General features: G+C 38.5%; 1 protein-coding gene across 1 annotated transcript in view; it reads right to left on the reverse strand.

The window, feature by feature from the left end:
- Window positions 1-6847, reverse strand: part of CYP19A1 (cytochrome P450 family 19 subfamily A member 1) — a 78545-nt gene extending 71698 nt beyond the window's left edge. Inside the window, exon 1 of the mRNA XM_069762124.1 lies at window positions 6818-6847. The gene's annotated coding sequence lies outside the window, so the exon portion shown is untranslated. The remainder of the gene's footprint in view (window positions 1-6817) is intronic.
- Window positions 6848-8541: the final 1694 nt, after the last annotated feature.

Raw genomic sequence — 8541 nt, forward strand, 5'->3', positions numbered from 1 at the left:
CACAGCGACCCAGTTAGAGACTATACCATTTATAACCACCCTCTGCTTTCTATCACTAAGCCAGTTACTAACCCATTTACACACAATTTCCCCCAGACCAAGCATTCTCATTTTGTGTACCAACCTCTTGTGCGGCACGGTATCAAACGCTTTGGAAAAATCGAGATATACCACGTCCAATGACTCACCGTGGTCCAGCCTATAGCTTACCTCTTCATAAAAACTGATTAGATTGGTTTGACAGGAGCGATTTCTCATAAGCCCATGCTGATATGGAGTTAAACAGTTATTCTCATTGAGATAATCCAGAATAACATCCCTCAGAAACCCTTCAAATATTTTACCAACAATAGAGGTTAGACTTACTGGCCTATAATTTCCAGGTTCACTTTTAGAGCCCTTTTTGAATATTGGCACCACATTTGCTATGCGCCAATCCTGCGGAACAGACCCTGTCGCTATAGAGTCCCTAAAAATAAGAAATAATGGTTTATCTATTACATTACTTAGTTCTCTTAGTACTCGTGGGTGTATGCCATCCGGACCCGGAGATTTATCTATTTTAATCTTATTTAGATCAAAGTCTCAAACCAGTCCAACAAATAAAGAGATGGACGGCTAGGCATCATCTTGGGGCAGAAGATTGAGTTTTTATCTAGCACTTTAGATAAATGCTGGAGAAAATGGAGAAAAGCTACCAGTGAGAGATATAGGTGCAGGGGTCCAAATTTCACTTTCTAGCCTGAAGGATGTGAGAGTCAAGTTTGTGATGTCAATAAACTTAAATTGCTGGATTATGGATTCATTTCTTGAATGTAATTTTTGTATAACTAAATCCATTCAGCTGACCTGTTGGTACCAAGATCTGAAATAGTTACTAACCCCTCTCTTCCATTTTTTCTCTTTACTTGCGGCACATTGGGAAGCCTGCAGCGTCAATTAATGCTATCATAAAGATGAAGGTAGGAATAATAAGTAGAATAGAATAACAGAGATTTGTAATTTTGAAGGGGATTTTTTTACCCAAACTATAATTTTGATTCAAGTATTCTAGTGCCACCTATTGGAAGGCAGCAATCCTACAAGTCATTGTCGACCCTTTAATGAGCCTTGTCACATGACTTAGGATAATAGCCAAACCAGAATCTCAATTTTCAGACACTGTGTTTCGGGGTACTGCCCCTCATCAGTGCAAAGCGGAGATCTGGTTTGGCTGTGTGAGAGGCGTCCGATTGATATCCAAGAAGTATCATTTCTCCTTGTGGAGATTGACATGCTAAGCATGCCAAGATGAGGAGACTTAAAGCCGCAATGCTCCTCTGGGAAATATGCTAATTATGTAAATTGTCTCTTCAGAGAGGAAGAGAACTAGAACTAACTAGAACTCTAGTGCTACCTATTAGAAGGCAGCAATCCTACAAGTCAGTGTCTGAAGAGACAATTTGCATAATTAGCATTTTTCACAGAGGATCATTGCGGCTTTAAGTCTCCTCATTCTGGCATGCTTAGCATGTCATTCTCCGCAAGGAGAAATGATACTTCTTGGATATCGGTCGGACATCTCTCAAACACCCAAACCAGATCTCCACTTTGCACTGATGAGGGGCAGTACCCAGAAACACAGTGTCTGCAAATTGAGATTCTGGTTTGGATATTATTTAAAGTCATGTGACAAGGCTCGTTAAAGGGTCGACATTGACTTGTAGGATTGCTGCCTTCCAATAGGTGGCACTAGAGTTCTAGTTCTCGTCCTCTCTGAGGAGACAATTTGCATAATTAGCATATTTCCCAGAGGAGCATTGAGGCTTTAAGTCTTCTCATCTCGGCATGGTTACCATGTCACTCTCCGCAAGGAGAAACGATACTTCTTGGATATTGATTCAAGTATCAGAAGTCCTTTTAAATATATACTGAACCAGATAAGAAAAAAGGTCTGAAGTGTAAGGATGCTCCAAACTGGTCGATATTTCAGCTTCTTGGAACCTTTCCCAGTAGAACATTGATGAGACTTGGGTTTTTTGTTTTCAGGTCAAGTTAGAAAGATTATATAAGAAAACTCAGACAATGTGATAATGAGATGTTAATAGTTCTATTCTGTATCACAAACTAAGTAAAATGACTTCTATTGCACTAAATGCATAAAAGATTATTGTAAATTGGCATCACTTTGTGAAGATCAATACAAAAATGTCAGGATCAATTTTATTGTAGCTACTAAAACTAAAACATAAAAGCCAGCTCACCAGTCTTCACCACAGGTGCTCGGAACTCCGCTGCCGACAAGCGTAGTATTCCATAGGAAAAAAAAAAAAGGGTTGAGTTCCAGCTCCTTAAAATAATTCTTTTATTGATGCCTTTCAAAACATATGTAACATGGTGTACATTCTCCCTCCAGTATGTGCCGATGGACAGCAGAGACACGGCAACGCGTTTCGATCAAACAATCTTTGTCAAAGCCATACTATGATCTAACTGATCACCTTAGTTATAGGAAACATTATCCAATCAGATCCCATCTACTAGTCACATGACCTTTAGACAGGTCCTTCAATAAAATCAGTGCAAACATATAAACAATGCATAAGAATTCATCTCATAATTAACAATAATGCAGCATTACTTCATTGCGCTTATTTAATCCTGTGGGGAAACGTGTATTTAAATGAAAAATCCAAAATGCTTCTCTTGTTAGGAGACGCCGCCTGATGTCTCCACCTCGCGGTGATGCATTAACATGTTCAATCCCCTGGACCTGGAGGTACATAGTACTACGGGCATGATGTATAATAAAGTGCTTTGCTGCTGCTGATATATTTCTATTTGTATTTTGATTATTTTTTATATCATACAAGTGTTCTCTTATTCGTGTTTTTAGCTTTCTGGCCGTGCATCCCACGTATGATAGATTACATTTTTTGCAGTCAATTTTGTATACAATGTTGGTGGAATTACAATTAATATATTGTTTTATGTCAAATTTTACTGTTCCATCCGCATTGTAAAAACTTTTTGAGACACCAGCATATTGACAAGTCATACAATTATTTGTTCCACATCTAAAAAAAACCAAATAATTTAACCAGGTTCTAGTACATTTGTTCCCTTCAGTGGAAAACATGCTAGGGGCTATTTTGTTTCCAATTGTTGGTGCTCTTCTTGAGACTACGTTTATCCCTGTATCCAGTATGTCACAGAGTTGTTGGTCCTCATATAGAATGGGCAGGTATTTATGTATAATATTTCTGAGTTTGATAAATTGTGGACTATATTGAAACATATATATGTTTTTTTTTTCCATTTCTGAGTTACTATTATTTTTCTTGTTAGACATTACTAGTTATTTTCTATTTTTTCTGTCCACAATTCCCCTGGCCCGATTTATTGTCCATTGAGGATATTTTCTATCCCTTAATTTGTTGGTTACTCGCCCAAATTCACCATTTAGATCTGTTTCTAGACTACAATTTCGTTTAATTCTTGTGAGCTCACCTACTGGGATAGATTTGATAGTGTGTTTACAATGACTGCATTGAGCATGCAAGATGGTGTTACCTATAAAAGGTTTATGATATGTCTTGGTTATTATATTTTTGCCCACCTGTCCCATAATTTCTCAGAGCTTTATTACCAAGAATCCCTATTTTTATCCCATTCAGTCTATGATAGAGTGCAATGACCGCTTCCAAGAAAATGTGGAGAGGGAATTGAGACAGCTCTATAATGATGTGAAATTAAAGAAATATAAGAGTCACAGAAATTTGTCTATACAACAGCAAAAGGCAATAAATGAACTTAGAGAAATGTCAGATCTAACAATTAAAATATCAGATAAAGGGGGGGTGGTAGTAGTGTTAAATACAGCAGATTACCATGAAAAAATGTTGGAATTATTGTCTGATCAGAAGACATATAAGAAATTAAAACAAAACCCCTCACATGAAATTATTAAGGAAAGGGATCTGATTATAAGGGAGGGACAAAATTTGGGGGGTTTAACTAAAAAACAAACAGAATACCTCTCAGTTGAAAATCCTATTCTCCCGATTATATATGGAGTACCCAAAGTTCATAAAAAGGATGGCATCCCCCCTATGTGGCCTATAGTGTCGGGAATTGGGTCATGTAATGAAAGGTTGTGCCAGTGGGTAGACTCTTTACTTCAGCCTTTAGTAAAACGAACTCCAGGCTATATCAAAGATTCTAAAGAGATCCTGCAGATTTTTTGTGACAGAACTTGGCAAGCCAACCATTCCTGGCTATGCTGTGACGTTATATCGTTATATACATGCATACCTCATGATCTGGCAATACGAGCTGTAAATTTCCATCTAGCCAAATTCAGTGACTACTCTGAGGATTTAATACAGTACCTTTTGTTGGTAATACATTTTTTGCTAACCAATAATTTTTTTCTATTCAATAAGGAATATTATTTACAAAGGGCAGGGGTAGCTATGGATGCTAAGTTCTCACCCTCCCTCGCAAATTTGGTAATGGCCTATTGGGAGATGGAATTTATTTTTTCTGTGGCCAACCCATTTTTAGAGGATGTGGTGTGGGATGGCAGATACATAGACGACACCCTCATTATATGGGGGGGCTGTGTGTCTGCCATACCACACTTCATCAATTATCTTAATTCCAATGAATACAATATTAGATTCACTTACAAGCATAGTTTGACTAGTGTTTCTTTTTTGGATCTAGAAATTATGGGACAGGTGGGCAAAAATATAATAACCAAGACATATCATAAACCTTTAATAGGTAACACCATCTTGCATGCTCAAAGCAGTCATTGTAAACACACTATCAAATCTATCCCAGTAGGTGAGCTCACAAGAATTAAACAAAATTGTAGTCTAGAAACAGATCTAAAGGGTGAATTTGGACGAGTAACCAACAAATTAAGAGATAGAAAATATCCTCAATGGACAATAATTTTGGCCAGGGGAATTGTGGACAGAAAAAATAGAAAAGAACTAGTAATGTCTAACAAGAAAAATAATAGTAACTCAGAAATGGAAAAAAAAACATATATATGTTTTCAATATAGTCCACAATTTATCAAACGCAGAAATTTTATACATAAATACCTGCCCATTCTATATGAGGACCAACAACTCTGTGACATACTGGATACAGGGATAAACGTAGTCTCAAGAAGAGCACCAACAATTGGAAACAAAATAGCCCCTAGCATGTTTTCCACTGAAGGGAACAAATGTACTAGAACCTGGTTAAATTATTTGGGTTTTTTCAGATGTGGAACAAATAATTGTATGACTTGTCAACATGCTGGTGTCTCAAAAAGTTTTTACAATGCGGATGGAACAGTAAAATTTGACATAAAACAATATATTAATTGTAATTCCACCAACATTGTATACAAAATTGACTGCAAAAAATGTAATCTATCATACGTGGGATGCACGGCCAGAAAGCTAAAAACACGAATAAGAGAACACTTGTATGATATAAAAAATAATCAAAATACAAATAGAAATATATCAGCAGCAGCGAAGCACTTTATTATACATCATGCCCGTAGTACTACTATGTACCTCCAGGTCCAGGGGATTGAACATGTTAATGCATCACCGCGGGGTGGAGACATCAGGCGGCGTCTCCTAACAAGAGAAGCATTTTGGATTTTTCATTTAAATACACGTTTCACCACAGGATTAAATAAGCGCAATGAAGTAATGCTGCATTATTGTTAATTATGAGATGAATTCTTATGCATTATTTATATGTTTGCACTGATTTTATTGAAGGACCTGTCTAAAGGTCATGTGACTAGTAGATGGGATCTGATTGGATAATGTTTCCTATAACTAAGGTGATCAGTTAGATCATAGTATGGCTTTGACAAAGATCGTTTGATCGAAACGCGTTGCCGTGTCTCTGCTGTCCATCGGCACATACTGGAGGGAGAATGTAAACCATGTACAATATGTTTTTAAAGGCATCAATAAAAGAATTATTTTAAGGAGCTGGAACTCAACCCTTTTTTTTTTCCTATGAGCTACTAAAACTACAAAGTTGGTCAGTGAGTGATATTTTTCGATCATATTTGTAATAACTTTTATTTTGGTATAAATGTAAATGAGTGTATGTATGCATTACATATTCACAATATTAACACTACTTATAATAACTATGAGATTTCTAATATTAGACCCATTCTTTATCCAAAAATATAATTGAATATTCTGCAATAAATTGATTTAATCATTGTAGACTGTGCTGTCTACTTTTCAGCAGCTCCATAATAATTAAGAAATAGTTTTGGCGCATATTGCTGAAATTTGCACTACAATAACCAATTTCTAATGTATTATTTCATTTTGCGCACACAATATTTCATATTTTCATGTCTATAATATATGCCTTCTATTACAAAGCATAATGTGATCAGATCACACCAACATTCTGCTAAAAAGAAAATTCTACATATCTAGTTTTAACCAAATGTATGTAAAAAAAATTTGAAATAATTACCGTACAACTCAGAAAAAGAACTGCAACCATTTATCTATATATGTGCTGTAGTGATTTCAGAGATTAAACTATAGAAAGAAAAATACAGAAAAAAATAAAGAGGAATAAAAAAAACATATTCAGTTGTCTACGGAGCTACACATCCTTACCTCTATAATAAGTCAATAATACACTTTGTTCTTAAATGGAAAAAAAAATGATAAAATGGTTTCTCAGTCGATATAAAATATTAGTATTGAATGGATTATAAACGTTCATACCAATTTCAATGGGAAGCAGTAGAATAGGCAGCAGTAAAGAGAGTGAGCTCTACCTGTGTGCAAAGGGCAGGTCTTCATTCTCTGAAAAGCCTCTGAAGTTCTTACCCCTTTAATATACTGACTGTGGAAAAAAATATGACCAGCCCTATTTGTAGGAAAGGTGCTTCAAGTTGCTATGAGATTAGTTGCTTAGATACAGGTGACTTATTTCATAAGTGTCATTACTACAAAAAAGGAGAAGTTTGTAACTTGACCTGACATCCGAAGCTGTTTTTGTTCAATTAAGGACCTAAATTGAAAAATTCCTACAAGAACTTGAGCTCAATATTAACCCTATATTTCTTAATTCACAAACTAACTTCATGTCATTTTACAGGGGATAGTAGAGACTATTTATAATATGAATGCATTAATGATGCTATCAACTACTCTACGCAGACCGAAAGCAAGCCTGCCAATGGGTCGGATTGTTAGGTAGTCTTTTATGGCACTATGCATTGAGATGTTGAAAACAATAAGGTATTGATACAGAAAATATAGTTAAACCATTTTGAAACAACCATCTAAAATTGCACTGAAAAATGGTCTTCAAAAGCGCTAGTCGTCTTCATAAGGATGGGTAGAATGCAATATATATCGTGAAACTGAAAATAGGTCATAGGAAATCGAGTCTGGATCAGGGTGTCTCTCGGAGAGTGGTCCCTGTATATTGGATAATTATACAGTGTACACATTGTTTTAACTTTATATACACTCCTCAACATTGAAATTGTAGTCATTAACCCCTTCCCGACCTTTGACGCATACGCTGCGTCATGAAAGTCGGTGTCATTCCGACCCATGACGCAGCATATGCGTCATGGAAAGATCGCGTCCCTGCAGATCGGGTGAAAGGGTTAACTCCCATTTCACCCAGCCTGCAGGGACAGGGGGAGTGGTAGTTTAGCCCAGGGGGGGTGGCTTCACCCCCTCGTGGCTACGATCGCTCTGATTGACTGTTGAAAGTGAAACTGCCAATCAGAGCGATTTGTAATATTTCACCTAAAAAAATGGTGAAATATTACAATCCAGCCATGGCCGATGCTGCAATATCATCGGCCATGGCTAGACACACTAATGTGCACCCACTCCACTCCTCCGATCGCCCCCCCAGCCCCCCGATCTGCGGTCTGCTCCCCTCGGTCCTGTGCTCCGCTCCCCTGTCCTCCTGCCCGCTCCCCCCGTGCTCCAATCACACCCCCCGTGCTCCAAACAAACCCCCCCGCACTCCGATCCCACCCCCGCACAGCGATCCACCCCCCCGCACAGCGATCCCCCCCCGCACAGCGATTCCCCCCCCCGTGCTCCGATCCACCCGCCCGCACAGCGATCCCCCACTCCGTGCTCCAATCCACCCCCCCGTGTTCCGGTCCACCCCCCCGTGCTCCGATGCCCCCCCGTGCCCTGATCTCCCCCCCCTTATACTTACCTGGTCTCCCGGGGACCGTCCGTCTTCTTTCCTGGGCGCCGCCATCTTCCAAAATGGCGGGCGCATGTGCAGTGCGCCCGCCGAATCTGCCGGCCGGCAGATTCGTTCCAGAGTGAATTTTGATCACTGAGATAGGTTATATCTCAGTGATCAAAATAAAAAAAAAAGTAAATTACCCCCCCCCTTTGTCACCCCCATAGGCAGGGACAATAAAAAAAATATTTTATTTTTTCCACTAAGGTTGGGGTAAGAACTAGGGTTAGGGTTAGGGTTAGGGGTAGGGTTAGGGGTAGGGTTAGGGGTAGGGTT

The sequence above is a fragment of the Ranitomeya imitator genome, chromosome 4 (assembly GCF_032444005.1).
Source record: "Ranitomeya imitator isolate aRanImi1 chromosome 4, aRanImi1.pri, whole genome shotgun sequence".
NCBI classification, from domain to species: domain Eukaryota; kingdom Metazoa; phylum Chordata; class Amphibia; order Anura; family Dendrobatidae; genus Ranitomeya; species Ranitomeya imitator.